The sequence below is a fragment of the Phocoena phocoena genome, chromosome 10 (assembly GCF_963924675.1).
Source record: "Phocoena phocoena chromosome 10, mPhoPho1.1, whole genome shotgun sequence".
NCBI lineage: Eukaryota > Metazoa > Chordata > Mammalia > Artiodactyla > Phocoenidae > Phocoena > Phocoena phocoena.
This window is the reverse complement of record NC_089228.1, coordinates 38,121,892-38,136,102: the sequence shown is the minus strand read 5'-3', so window position 1 is coordinate 38,136,102 and position 14,211 is coordinate 38,121,892.

Genomic DNA, 14,211 nt, shown 5'->3' with positions numbered 1-14,211 from the left:
ACTCACCCAGTAAGCAGGGGCTCAGTGGCAGTCTGGTTCATTTTGCCCAACCTCCCAGAACCAGCTGTGCACCCTTAGCTCAGAGGAGACTCCACCAGGCCCTCTGAAGTTCACGGTCCAGAATGAGTGTGAGATGTGTGGAGATGTCACCCTCTGTGGCCTAACGATTGGCACAGGGCTGGGCACACATGATGTCTGCAGAATGAATGAATAAATGACATTTGACCAAGACACAGGTAGAGAGGTTCTTTCCTAGAAGCTTAGAGGACAGAGACTAGCTGGGCAATCAGGGGAGGCTTCTGGGGAGAGACAACATTGGAATCAGGCCAGAAGGACCAGGAGAACCTCCCTGGGGAGATGGGAAAGACTTTCCTGGTGGGAGAACAGCCTGGGCAAGGGCTTGAGAGCAACATGGTACTAGGTGTGATGGGGCGGCGGCCCTCCAGGAACCTTGGAGTGACCCGAGGAGTTACCTGGCTAGGGCTTAGGGACCTGGCTTCCAGGCACTGAGGTTTGCCTGGGAGACCCCTCCCCGTAGAGGCCCCTCTGACTGACCGAGCAGTGCAGGCAAACTGGGCTCTGCTGCTTTTGACTCAGACTTTCCATGGGACCCTCTCAGGGCCCTCATTCTCCCCATTTGCCAAGTGGCACGTTTGTCTGAGGTCTGGCCTGGTAGGGGGCGAGGGGTCGCTGGCATGGGACGCTGTAGAGATCTTGTCCAGCGGACCCGTGGGAAGAGCAGATGGGTAGGAGTGAGTTTTCCAGAGCCCAGGACTCACAGGGTGTGCAGTCTTATCTGATGAGGAAGGGGGGGGGTAGGGGTTGTGCCTTTGATCAACAAGTGACACAGGGAGCGGGAACTGACCCTGCCTGAACAGCTGGAAGCCCCAAGGTATCCTCCACAACCAGCCCCATTGTGAAGAAACACCCGGTCCAGGGCAGCAGATGAGGAGGGGCATTGCTTGGGGGAATTCAACACAGAATTAACCCCAAACTCTGGCTGGGGTCGGGGGAGCTCTCATGCTTTGTGTCACCACACCGAACTCAGCCCTTACCTCCTCCTCCAGGAAGCCTTCCCCAACTGAAGGCCCCAGGATAATGGAGGCCTGGACTGGACCACCTTGTGTCCCCAAGACCGCAGAGCCTGAGACATGAGGAAGCCAACACCCAGGACTGGGTCCCCCCTCTGCGTGACTAAACCTGCAGCAAGGGACACCATGTTAACCAGAGGCTGGGCCCCAGCAGCCTTGCCTGGCCCCTTCCTGGGGAATGGGGCCCCATAGCCTACCCTGGGCCCAGCCAGACCCTGGCTGGGAAATGTGGGCTTCCTGAGGCTCGGTGTTGACTCAGGGCTTTGAGTTGCTGCCCAAGATGCCATATTTGGGCCACCCCAAGGGTAAGATTCCTCTCAGCCTGGGGTACAGATATTCTTGGCTGGGAGGATTGTTGGGGCTACTCAGCTGGTGGGGAAGCTGCAGTGAGTCCAGAGTGGTGGGCGCCCTGGGCAGGGGCTGGGTGCACAGAGAGAAGAGTGAGGAGAAGGCGGCCTCGCGGTGGAGGGTGGTGTGGGAGGGCTGCAGTGAGGAGTGGGGTGGAAAGAAGTTGGGGCAACTTGGGCTAGATGACAGGAAAAGGGGTACTCCATGAGAGGACAAGGGGCAGGGGCATGCTGCAGGCTGCAGTTTCCCCTCAGGGATTGTGAGGAGACCAGAAACTGGGGAGGGGGGACGGCAACGGCCTCCTTTTGAGGAGGTAGTGCCCCCTCTGTGCCCCTGACCAGTGTCCTGGGGAGTCAGGACCTGTCCAGGGCTGGGCTGGCCAAGGGGTGCAGCTTGGGGTCTCAGAGACCCTTCCTTGTGAGCTGAGTGGATGTGACTGATAGAGGTGGCACACAGGAGGTACTCAGGCAGGCTGTGGACACATGAATGCATCCCTCTGGGTGGCAAGAACAAGGCCCCTCCAAGTTAGTCTGGAGGAGCAGGAGACAGGCAGGGCAGAGGGTGGAGTGTGGATTTCTGATCTCTCCCTGCCCCCTCCCTTCCTCCAAATCCCCCTCCCACCTTATCCCTCCATCTCAGCTGGTCCCTGCTCCTTCCGGCAGCAAACATGAGCTTTGCAGAAACTTGTCCTCGGATTAAAGCTTAAACCACTGTTTCAGGGGAGCGGGGGCAGGGAGGCTGGCCAGCCAGACCACGTGTGGAGGGTGTATGAGGCCAGGAAGGAAGTCTCTTTCCCCATTCCCAAATCCCGGGTCAGATCTGATACATAGGCTCAAGGGAAAGGTGAGGGGACCCTGGCTGAGTTGAGGATACCCAGCAGCACCCCTAGTAATCTAGCCAGGTCCCTGTCCCCTCTCTCTTGGAGGCCCATAGCTTCCTTTCTGGCCCCCTAGGAGCCAGAGGAATTCTTTAAAATCTTAAATCAGACTATACTGGCCTCATTACCCTCAGGCCAGTCCTAGTCCTTCCTCAATCAGAGGCTACACCCCAATATTCAAGGCAGCCCTAGTCTGGAATCCCCAGAAAAGGTTGCCCAGGCTCCTGCTCCTCGAGGTCTCAGTATTCCCTTCTATGAAATGGGTACACAGTAGTGTTCTGGCCAAAGTGAGCCAGAGGCCTTCATCCTCCCTAAGACTCCACAGATAGCACAAGTGGAGCCCCCAGTTCCTGGATGCAGGTCCAGAAACCAGGTAAGGCCAAGGTGTCCACTCTACCCAATTATGTTTGGAAATCAAACCCTCACAAGACAGGATGGCACCCTATCCCAGGATAGGGAGTGTGAGCTCAGCATCATTGCCCTGCCAACCACATACATGGAGCAAAGAGGCTCATCATTCTGGATGGAGTGCTTAGGACACCAGGTTGGCCAGGGCAGGCCCAGCTCCCCACTGCCTGGCGTTAGCCCTGCTACCCGACACTCCCCTAAGGCACGAGGCTATGAGCTGTAAAGGAGAGATTCTCTGCAAGGAGCATTCCTCCTTGGCCAGTCCCAGTGCTGCTGTGCCACAGATGCCTTACAGCCCGGAATAGGCAAGGGTGCTGGCCAAGATCATCCATTTCCTGGCTCACGGGGGATGGAGACCGAGATGGGATGCTCTGGCCTTAGATCTCTGGTCTGAGGGTATGGACAGTGACCTCATATTGTAGTCCTTCCTCAGGGAAGACCTGAAGCCAGGCTTAGGGAAGAGGGCCAGGATGGCAGGGTACCCACGGTCTGCCTACCTGCCCCTCCCCCTTCCGGGGGGCTGCCTTCATCTGGGCCCCACTTCCCTGCTGGGAATGAGGGACCAGGGGAGGCCATGCTGCGGCTGTCACGGAAGAGACATTCCCCAGTCATTTGGAACTAAGTAACTCCAGATCCCAGCTTGCAGGCCTGGCTGCAGGACCCTCCTTGGGCCCCCCTCTCCCAGGACTGTGGCCACACAGACACATGGAAGGGGTGTGTGCAGCAGATGTGGGCCTGGGAGGCAGCCAGAAACCCCACAGGATCAGAGCCCGGCGCAGTCAGCTTTGTTGGGGGGCTGCCTGGGTCTCCCCTAGCTCTGAGACACACCTTTGCCTAAGGGACTATGCCTGCCCCTGGGGGGCTCACAGCTGGAGCTTCCCTGCCTTTCAAGTCAAGGCAGAGTCTACCTTGAGTCTCTGGGGCTGTAGCTTGAGACACTGTCTACTCAGGCCAGCTCTTCCATAGAGGAGGAAACAGCACATGGGTACCCATCCCTGCCCTGTCCTCAGCTCCAGGGAGTGTGAGCAGAGACCCAAAGACCAAGGAAGAAAGCAGCTCCCGGTCCCTGATCAGAGTACAGAGAGGCCCTGGGTTGAGCCTCTCTCATTCAGTGAGACTGGTATATACCAGTCTCCATTCTGGGTGCTGGGGAAGCAGCAAACAGACAAAACAGTTCCTGCCCTCTTGATGCTGATAGTCTAGCAGGGGTAGGGAAACGGACAATAAATAACAAGCATAAAAAGAAGCAAAAGGGCTTCCCTGGTGGCGCAGTGGTTGAGAGTCCGCCTGCTGATGCAGGGGACACAGGTTCGTGCCTCGGTCCAGGAGGATCCCACATGCCGCGGAGCGGCTGGGCCCGTGAGCCATGGCCGCTGAGACTGCACGTCCGCCTGTGCTCCGCAACGGGAGAGGCTGCAACAGTGAGAGGCCCGCGTACCACAAAAAAAAAAAAAAGAAGCAAAAAATGTCGTATAGAAAGAGAGGAAGGGAAGGGAAAGTCAAGAGTGCTGGGGTAGTGGTGGTAGATATTACTGAGAAAGTACTATCTGAGCAAAAACCAGAAGGAGGTGAGGGAGAAGTCATAGAGATGCCTATGGGAAGGGCATCCAGGCAAAGGGAACAGTCATTTCACGGGCCCTGAGGCTGAAGTGCCTCATGTGGGAGGAAGAGGGAGGAGGCTGTGGCCAAGAACAGGAGGACATGAGTCAGAGATGGGAGCAGGCTGGGGAGACAGCCACTGCAGGGACTTGGCTTTGACTCTCAATGAAGTCGGAGCCACTGAGAACTTTGGACAAGAAAGAGACATGGGGCTTCCCTGGTGGGGCAGTGGTTAAGAATCCGCCTGCCAATGCAGGGGACATGGGTTCGATCCCTGGTCCGGGAAGATCCCACACACCACGGAGTAACTAAGCCCGTGCACCGCAACTACTGAGCCTGCGCTCTAGAGCCCACGAGCCACAACTACTGAGCCTGGGCGCTGCAACTACTGAAGCCGGCGCGCCTAGAGCCTGTGCCCCACAGCAAGAGAAGCCACTGCACTGAGAAGTCCGCGCACCGCAACGAACAGTAGCCCCCGCTCGCTGCAACTAGAGAAAGCCTGTGCGCAGCAAGACCCAATGCAGACAAAAATAAATGATAATAAATAAAAATAAATATTTTTTAAAATCTTATATAAGAAAGAGACATGCCCTGGCTTCCATCTTAACAGGGTCCCTCTGGATCCTGGCTGGCTAGCAGGAGGCAAGAGCAGAAGCTGGGAGCCCAGTAAGGAGTCTCCCATACTTGTCAGGTGAGAGATGAGGTTGGCTGTGGAGGTGGAAGCTGCAGAGGCAGTGGCTGCAGAGCTGGTAGCCAGGGAGAAGGTAGGAAGTTGTCACCTGATATTTTGCATATTTTGAAGGTGAAGTTGAAAGTATTTACTGATGGCTTAGATGTAGATGTGTGAGAGAGTCCAGGCTTATTCAAAGACGTTTTGGCCCGAGCAGCTGGAAGGATGGGGCTGTCCCAACTGAGTTGAGCAAAGCCAAAGAGTGGCTGGTGGTTCCTCCCAGGTGGGCTCCAGATCCAAGGTCTTTTCAGCCAAGCTCCACATCCCCCACCCCTAGCCAGTGGCTGGGGCTGCCCAACCATAAATGACCCAGGGCCCAGGCACCCAGAAAAAAGATCTGTACCATGGGGGCAGAGGAAATGCAAACTCCCCATCCCAATTCTTAGTAAGGAGGCCTCTCTGGAGCAGATAAGGTTTGAGCTCTAGGCCCAAGACCTGGGCTCCCCAGCAGGGGCAGGACAGGCCCAAGTGAGTGAGGGCTGGCTGTCTGGCCTCTGTCTAAACAGGATATGCTCAGGCTGGCTGACGGTCATGGGTCACTTGGCAGCCAGCCAAGCTTGGGCCCACCCGACCCCCACCTCCCTCAACATATACAAACACACACACACACACACACACAGTAATACAAATATGGGATGAGGGAGTATGTGGCAACTCAGAGCCCATGGCTCCCTCTCTTATTCAGTCTGAATGCTCACGAGAAGCAGTTGCTGATGGGTCTACGTGGGACCCAGCCAGGAGAACGCAGAGAGGCCTGGGTCTGTTAATGTCTGGATGGGGATGCAGGACCCGCAGGGGCCCAAGGACGCTCCTGACCCAACCATTAGGATTGGCTTTCTGGGAGGTAATATCTTCCTAGAAGCCTGCAGAATCTAGAAGGAAATAGGAAAGGCATTCCAGGCACAGGGGAACAGCATGTGCAAAGACCCAGAGATGAAAGAGAGGGCAGAGCTCCTCAAAGAGGCTTGGGATGCCTGCAGGGCTCTCGTGTGGAAAGGGAGGATGAAGCAGCCTCAAGAAGGGACACCGGCCCTTTGTGCAGAAAGGGACAGTGTTTGGGGTTGGAGGAGGTGGCCGAGGGCTCTGGGCTAGAGGAAACACAGGGTTTACACTGGCACTGAAGTCGGGAAGAGCATTCCCGGTAGAGGGGACAACAGCAGAAAAGGCCTAGAGGCAGCTTTGGGGAGCAGCCAGGGAGGCGGGTCATTCCAGCTTTTGATGGGCTCAGAGCCAGCTCCTGGGGCAGGCTGGGCAGGGGAAGGTTGAGCTGAACCCCATCCTGCACCCTGGCCGTGGGTGACTCCTCATGGCCCGCCCCTTCCTGGTATGGCCGAGCACCTCCGTGCGCCCCCTCCCGGGCCCCCTTTCCGACACCCCCTCTGTGGGATTCAGTTCCGGATGGGTGGGGGCTGGGCCAGAAAGCAGGCAGCGCCTGGGGCAGAGGAGATGAGAAAACCAGAAAGCGAGGAAATCTGAGCCAGCAGCGCTGGGGCTGGGCGGGTCGAGGCTTGCTTAGCCTGCTAGGCCCGGGAAACAGGTTCCCCAGAGACCGGGCCAGAGGAGAGAGTGCTGTTTTAGTCGCCACCTTCATCAAGGGGGCATGGCCAGTCCCTGAGCCCAGGTCTTCCTCGTTCAGCCTTCCAGATGCAGAGGCCAGGAGGGCAGGTTTTCTCTCAAGGTTACCCAGTACAGCGGCTGCCCTGTCCCCACAGGGGAGGCCAGATAGAGACAAATAGTGTAGACAGACAGAGGATCGACAGGCAGCAGGAGGCCCAGGGCTGCACTTCAGTCCCCAGCAGCACAGGCCGGAAGAGCCAGAAGGAAGTGAAACAGGCATGAACACTGCCAGAAACAAAGTCTGGGCCAAGTGGAAGGGCTGGAGGTGTTTGGGGGAGAAGACCTTCAAAGCTCTCCTGCCCACCGCAGCACCATCACCCAGGGCGGGGGCTGGGACAAAGGGGGCCAGTTCCTTCCCAGGTATAACCCCCATTGTTGGGCTTTGTGGCACCTCAGAAGCTCTGGGAAGCTGAGCCATGAGCCCAAGGCTACACAGCCAGGATATCACCCCAAGGGCCTATCCCCATGTGGGAAGAGAGAGGGGGCTGCTCCAGGGGCTGGGTCAGTGGGGGAACCTGACCTGGCGTAACCATCTCTGAACTCCCTACCACCTTGTGTGTCCAGGCTGGTACTAGGGTGGGCCACGGGGGAGCTGGAAAAGAAGAATGCGTGGGGTCCAAGTGTCTGTAGAGGAGGGAGGGATGGAGGCCAGGCAGGTGTTAGCCTGGCCTGGTCTCCGTTCAGGCAACGCCACAGGGCATCCTGGGTGGTTCTCAGGTGGAGCTAGCACAGCAGAGTGGCTTTTAGCGGGGAAGACTGAAGGACTCTGGGTGGCAGGGAGAGTGTCGGGCGGGGGCAGCCAGTCCAGAGGAGCCAGGTAGTAGGCATGGAGTTGGCTCCTGTGCTCCTGTGCTCTTGGCTCACGTGCCCTCTTGGATCTGGTATTGCAGGGATTTGCCCTCTTATTCATTCAGTAAAGATTTATTGAACTCCCTAATGGCTCTAGCACTCATTGCCAGCCCCCCAGCACCGGTCTGAGTTGCAGGCCCTTGGCTTCATGTGGGCCCTGTGGCCTGGCCCTTCCCTCCTGGAGCCTTCCCATAGCTCCTGAAAATGCCACCTTTCCCACACCACAGGCTGGTGCTTATAGGCCTCACCCCACTTCTCCCAGTCTCCTCTTCCTCATCTGTACAATGGGGACAGCAGGACTTGCTTCTCAATGGGATTGTGAAGTGCTGGGGAGGGGGCAAAAGACCATAAACGCTGCTGGCATGCAGGGCCTCCCAACCCCGCATCAGGGGCTGGTTTCATGGGGTCTTTGGACCCCTGCAATTGAAGGCAAAATCACAGGATGCTCTACAGTATTCCTCCCAATGATACATATTATGTATAAAATGACAAATAGTGTTACAAAATGCTCATCCCAGCATGACACACACAGGGCAAGGGTGCAGTATGGATTCACTGTGGCAATAATAAAATTATTTTGATTTTTATTGATTACTCAGCCTTCTCACACTGATTAGAAGAGAAGTGGCATCACTCCACTGTGTATAGCCAAGCCCAGCTCTAGCTCTCCTCCCTCTCCTTGTCCCCTTCCTCCCACCCCCCTGCCACCAAAGAACTCTGTGTGCTGGGCCTAATCTGTGTGTCTGAGAGGTGCTCCATGGACAAATCAATTGAGTCTCTTTCCTTCCTAACCCAGAATGCTGGAGTTGTCTTTGGCAAGTCCTCACAGTTCTGCTTTAGTGAGCAGGATAATGATCATGCTGGTGGTGGTGACAGAGGAGGCCAGGCTCTGAGGAAGCCAGGGAGTTTGTGGGGTTGTGTTGGAATTGATGGCTTTGGAAACCACAGTAATGGTGTCATATGCTGCACTGGTAATGGTGGTGCAGTGGTGGTGACCTCAGGGGTGACCCTGGTACAGAGGAGTGGGGATGAGGAGGAATGACTGACAGAGTGATTTTATTTTTATTTTTTTATTTTTTCAATTTTTTGGCAGCGTTGGGTCTTCATTGTTGCGCGTGGGCTTTCTCTAGGGGTAGCAAGCTGGGGCTACTCTTCATTGTGGTGCATGGGCTTCTCATTGTGGTGGCTTCTCTTGTTGTGGAGCACAGGCTCCAGGTGCATGGGCTACAGTAGTTGCAGCACGCAGGCTCAGTAGTTGTGGCTCACGGGCTCTAGAGCGCAGGCTCAGTGGTTGTGGCGCACGAGCTTATTTGCTCCGTGGCATATGGGATCTTCCCAGACCAAGGATCGAACCCGTGTCTCCTGCATTGGCAGGCGGATTCTTAGCCACTGCACCACCAGGGAAGTCCCAACACAGTGTTTTTTGTTTTTTGCGGTACACGGGCCTCTCACTGCCGTGGCCTCTCCCGTTGCAGAGCATAGACTCCGGACGCGCAGGCCCAGCGGCCATGGCTCACGGGCCCAGCTGCTCGGCAGCATGTGGGATCCTCCCGGACCGGGGCACGAACCCATGTCCCCTGCATCGGCAGGCGGACTCCCAGCCACTGCGCCACCAGGGAAACCCGATACAGTGTTTTTAAATGAGACATGACAACGAGAGACGTGCAGGCACTGTCACTGCAGCCACCATTACTGCAGGCTGCAACCAAAAAAAAAAAAAAAAAAAAGCAAAGGGACTTCCCTGGTGGTCCAGTGGCTAAGACTCTGCATTCCCAATGCAGGGGGCCCAGGTTCAATCCCTGGTCAGTGAACTAAGATCCCGCATGCCACATGGTGCGGCAAAAAAACAAAAAAACCCTGCAGGCTGGTGTTTCCTTAGATCCAGTGGCCAGCCTCTGCTTGGAGCATGTGCGCCAGCACTCCAAGTCCAAGTCCGGGTCAGGAGACCCTCAGCAGGATCCCTAACATCCCACCCCAACCTACATTTGCAGTCAACCAGCCAATAGGTCAGAGTGAGAGATGTCTTGGGGGATGTCTTGTTAGCCAGGAAGAGAAGAGGGAGAAGGAAGAGAGAGGAGAGGGGGAACAAGGGAGGAAGAGAGAAAGGAGGAGTGTAGAGGAAGAGGAGGAGAGGAGGAGAAAGGAGAGAAGGAGGAAGCAGACAAGGAAAAATAGGGGGAGAGGAAAGAGGGGGAAGAGAAGGGGAGGGCAGAGGAGGAGAGAGGAAAGAATAGAAAGGAGAGAGGAGGAAGGGGAGGGAATAGAAGAGGGAGGAGAAGGAGGACAAAGAGGTCCTATGCCCACTGGGACCTTGGCAAAGTGCATGGGGCCAGGCTGAGGCTGTGGTCCTGGCTGGTGAGGCTACGGCCTTGGGAGTAGGGTTAGGTTGGGTGGAGGGTCCCGTCCTCGGATCAGTTGCAGGGCCCTCAGTTCATCAGGAGGCTATTTGAAAGCAAATGTCCCTTTTAGGAAGCCCTATCCGGCTTCTCTGGGGTATGGAACTGTAAGGGGGTGGGTCCGTGGGGCTACTGGCTTGAAATAGGACTGGCTGCTGAGGGCGTCTCAGGGAGCTCTACAGCGGTTGAACGGAGCTGTAAGGCTGACCTGGCTTGGGCTGGAGGCGGCGGGCAGGTCCCGCCGTGCCAGCCGTCCCAGGGGCTGCACTGCCACCTGCTGAGCGGCCCGGGCAGTCCCGGGCCCTGAGCTGCGGGTCTCACGCTGGGCCAGGCATGGCGGGCAGCGGGTGGGAAGGAGGGACACGGCAGGGGGTGCGCAGGTGAGCTTAGGCTCGTTGCTCCCGGGCGCGCCTGCCCTTCCCGCCAGGGAGTTGAGTGCTCGGGTAAACACCAGGCGCGGTGTGCGCGGTGTATCCACGGATAGACAAAGCCAGGGCGGGGCGGGGGCGCCGCCTGCGAAGCCAGGGCGGGGGCGCGAGGTGCCGATTAGCCTCCCTGGGCGCAGGCTGCCCCACCGCCTGGGAGCGTCGAGCCCAGCCCGCGGACAGGTGGAGAGGGGGCGGGACGGCGGCCGGGCGGTTCCCGCCCTGGGGGTGGGGCCGGGCGGGGCGGGCGGGGCGGGGCCGCGCTATGCAAATGTCGCCCACGGGCGGCCAATTGCCGGCTCTCCCCGCGCGGCTCCGAGCGCCCCGTCCCGCCGGCGGCCGCGAGACCAGAGCAAGCGAGCGAGCGAGGGAACGGCCGCGGTCCGGTGACCCCCGAGCGCAGCCCAGCGCGGCCGGCCGGCCCCAGTCCAGAGACCAGGCGAGCGCAGCGCCACCGAGCCAAGCCGAGCGTAGCTCCCTGAAGCCCAGCGCGCGCCGTCGCCCGCGCCCCGCTCCGGGGAATGCGCCCTCGGCGCGCCGGCCAGGGGGCGCCCGCAGCCCACCCGGGGGGAGGCGGCCCCGAGCGCCCCTGAGCCTTCCCATGGCCCGGGATGGGGCCCGGGGCCTCGACTGCTGACGCGCCCGAAGCCCGCAGAACCCGTTAAGCCGGGGCCGCGGCCCCGACCCGGGCTCAGGCACAGCGGCGAGAGGGCGCGGGCAGGGCCATGGCCCCGGGGGGCCGCTAGCGCGGACCGGCTCAAGCGGGAGCCTCTCTGCTGCCGCCGCCGCCGCTGCTCGGGAGCCCAGGCCCCTCCGCCTTGGAAGAGGTGAGTGCGGCGGGAACCGGGAGGGAGCGGTCAGGCAGCCGGGCCACCCCGCGATCCCTCTGGGACCCGCGGCACTGCAACTCTGCGGAAGTGTCCGGGGCTTGGGGCTCAGAGAGCCAGGGGGCTTTCCGCGGACGCAGGGGTGACCAGACTGGAGTGGGTACCTATACCTGGCCGGGCTGCCCCGACCCTCAGCATCGAAGCGATGTGGAGATGTGTGGAGGATGTGGCCTGCGGGGTCACCAGTGTGCAAAGCAACTTTTTCTGTGAAAGGTTCTGGGTGGGTGGGTGGGTGCTTCCTTACACCTACACCGCCTTGTTCCTGGAGCGGGAGGCCTCATGCCCTTTCTCCTGGCTGAGCTCTCCCACTAACGCCTCAGGCAGCATTCTTCCCCAGTAGGTACGCCTGCCCTGCCTCAGTGTCCGGATCTGGGGATCGTCTACTGGAAGGGAAGCGCTATACTGGCAGCCCCCACGTGGAGGGTCTCCAAGATCAACAGGGCAGGACTGCCAGCCCCAAGGCTTTTCTCCCAGCTCTGTGCCAGCCCCCTGACCCCCTGCTGCTAGTTTGGGTTTGCTTTCCAGCAGGGAGTCTTGCTTGGATTAGGGGCCCTGCTGTATGTGGGGAGTAAGTGAGCTGGGAGAGCCTGCAGTCAAGCCCCCCATCTGGGCAGGCTGGGGCCCCAGTGGTTAAGTGGGCAGGGGACACTAGGAGCTAGGTGGACTTGCTTAGAGCAGATGGGACCAGAGCGTGTCAAGGTGGCCCAGGAGTGAGGCAGGACTGGCAGGAGGGGTCAGCTGGAGCTAGGTCTGGAGGCCTGGCTGGATAAATAACTTCTAATTCTTGAGATAACTGTGTTGTGAACACCAGCCCATGAACACCTGGGGGAGGTGGGGGTGGGGGTGGGGAATGAAGGCACCGATGTGTCTGCTCTGGAGGTTGGGGGTTCCTGTCCTGAATTCATACAGATTGTCTCCCAGAAGCCCCTGTCCTAGTTGGAGAGATAGGAAAACTGCACCCAGAGGTTGGTAGGCTCATTCCAGTCCAGGGGGTTGGATGGAGCTGGAGCCTTTTCCCAGGCTGCATAGGGAGTGTGCCTGGACCCTTGGGGTAAGGTGTCCTGGAAGGTGAGGACACTGGGCACACCTACCCCTGCTGCTACCCCTCAGTTCTGAAGGAGCCAGGCCCAGAAGTGCAGGGGGTTGGGGAGAGGAGGCCAGGAACCCAGCCTCAGACCCCTGCCGCTCCAGGAATACCTTGAAGGGGAAGATGGAGCGAAGGCCAGGTGACCTTGACTGGGAAACCCTGGCCATGAAATGGGGGGGTTTCAATACTAGCTATGCTGGTGTGTCTCTGCTTCCTGATCCATAGGGTGTTGGGGGAGGGGGAAGCCAAGGAATCAGGAAGGAGCTCTGGCCTGCTGGGGGGGAGTATGAGAGCAGCTAGGTGGGGGGTGGGGTGCTGTTAATAATTTCTTCACCATGTTCCCCCGCAGCCCCTGCTCCTGCCTCCCTTCCATCCAGGCAGTTCTCAGCTCGAAGGAGCCAACCTTCCTTCCCTGAGGCAGGCTGCCCCCCACAACCCCCCCAAGCCTGAGAAGTCTGGATCAGTCTGGACAATTCGACCTCCTAGCCCCCTGCCCCACCCCCAGGTGCCTCCAGACCCCCTCGTTTGGCCGCCCCTTCCCTGCACCCCTTGCCAGCCCCAGCTCCTCGGTTCTTTGTTCGAACGTCTCTCCTCCGTCCCTCCCTCTCTCCTCCCTCTCTCCTCCTCCCTCCCGCCTGCCTCCCTCCCTTGCTCCCTCCCGCCAGCCTTCTTTCCTTCCTTCTCTGCTCTCCTGGTGGGCTCCCAGGTGGCGGTGGCTGTTCCTTCTCTGTCCACCCACCTGGGCTGGGCCAGACTGGGGGCTTCTCTGGGGCTGGGGCTGGGTGGAATGCATCTAGGGGCTGGCAGAGGGGAAGCAACTGTGGAAATGCCCTCCCCTTTCCTCTCTCTGTCCTTCTCTTCCTCTTTTTCCTTCCCTCTCCTTCTCTCCTCCACCCCCCAGGCTGCCAAGGAGGGGGCCTAGACTTGGGCCTGAGGCCCCAACAGATTTGAACATCCCCCATTCACCCTTTTAAAGGGCCAAAGCATTGTGGGAGGTCCCTGTAGGGGCCCAGTGGAGCAAAGCCCTCCACGTTTCTGGACACCTTGGGGGACTCCACCACTGTCCTTGGTGACCCTGACCTTATCACCATGAAAATGGCTGTAGGAGAAATGAGGTCACAGGGAGGACGGGAGGCGAGTCACCCTGAGCCCCCTGATACAGAGGAACAAAGCTCTCTAAGGGACCCAGCCTGCATCTTGTCCTTCCCAAGCCAGGACAGTGTCTCCCAGCTTCCTTGAGCCCCACCCCACTAGCAGGTCAAGTTCTTGAACAAACATATGCTTGTAAGGACGAGTGTGGGCATGCAAGTGTGGACGTGTGTATATCCACAACTGTTAGTGGGGGCCTCCCAGGTGAACCCCAGGGTGCTGGTAGCTGCACAGCCCTTTCTCCCACCTGCCCGCCTCATCAGGGCCTGCCATTCAGTCAGCACCAGCTTTGTGCCCCAGCAGACTGGCGGAAGGGCTGGTTCTGATTCTCCCCTCCCTCCTTCAGCCATCCTCCCTAGGAGGGAGCACCTGTGATGGGGGATTTGGAAGGAACATGAGAGGTGTGTCAGGCACTCAGGAGAGGGTGTTCCCACAGAGGGCACCACATGGGGAATGGGTCAGTCAGCCTGAAGCTGCACTTCCTGTCTGAGGAACCACCAGTGGTTTGCTTGGCAGGAGAGGCAAGGTCTCGGGGGAAGTGGGCTAGGGAGGGCATCAGGGTCTGTCGAGTGGGGTTGGACAGTCAGATGTGGAGCCTGGGCCTTGCCTCAGTATGTGTTAGCCAGTGCAGGGGATTAACAGGCCACGTTACCTCTTACACCCCACCCCCACCTCAGGGTCCTAGAAGTGGGCCTGGGGTCCTGTCTCCCATGGGAGAAGGAAGTAGGCCAGACAGATCTGGGGGATG